This window comes from Apis dorsata, unplaced genomic scaffold (genome assembly GCF_000469605.1).
Source record: "Apis dorsata unplaced genomic scaffold, Apis dorsata 1.3 scaffold_823, whole genome shotgun sequence".
In the NCBI taxonomy this organism is placed as follows: domain Eukaryota; kingdom Metazoa; phylum Arthropoda; class Insecta; order Hymenoptera; family Apidae; genus Apis; species Apis dorsata.
Genome location: NW_006263957.1, coordinates 1917 through 2318, shown reverse-complemented (window position 1 = coordinate 2318; position 402 = coordinate 1917).

Below are 402 nucleotides of genomic sequence, written 5' to 3'. Positions count from 1 at the left end.
GTCTCACCCAACGAGGAGGTGACTACGCATCGAGACCCACCTAAAACTAAAAAGAAAATATTATAATTAATGAATTTAAAATTAATAATTAAGTTCGAAAAACATAAAACATAACTAGACAAATAAATAAAATATAAATTTATGACAAAAGTTAAAAGGATATAAAACATATAAAAAATAAGTTTTATAAAAATAATTTAAAATATAAATTATATATTTATATACACATAAATTACAAGGATCTTTACATTGATCTTTACGAAAGTTTTTTACATTTATCGCAATTCTTCTCGCAATTAATCCCATGTCATCCAACGATGAAACTTAAATCTAACTTAATCTAAACCTTAATATTAAATGTTAAATCTACGATTCATGTACACAATTTTTCGCTCGTAATCA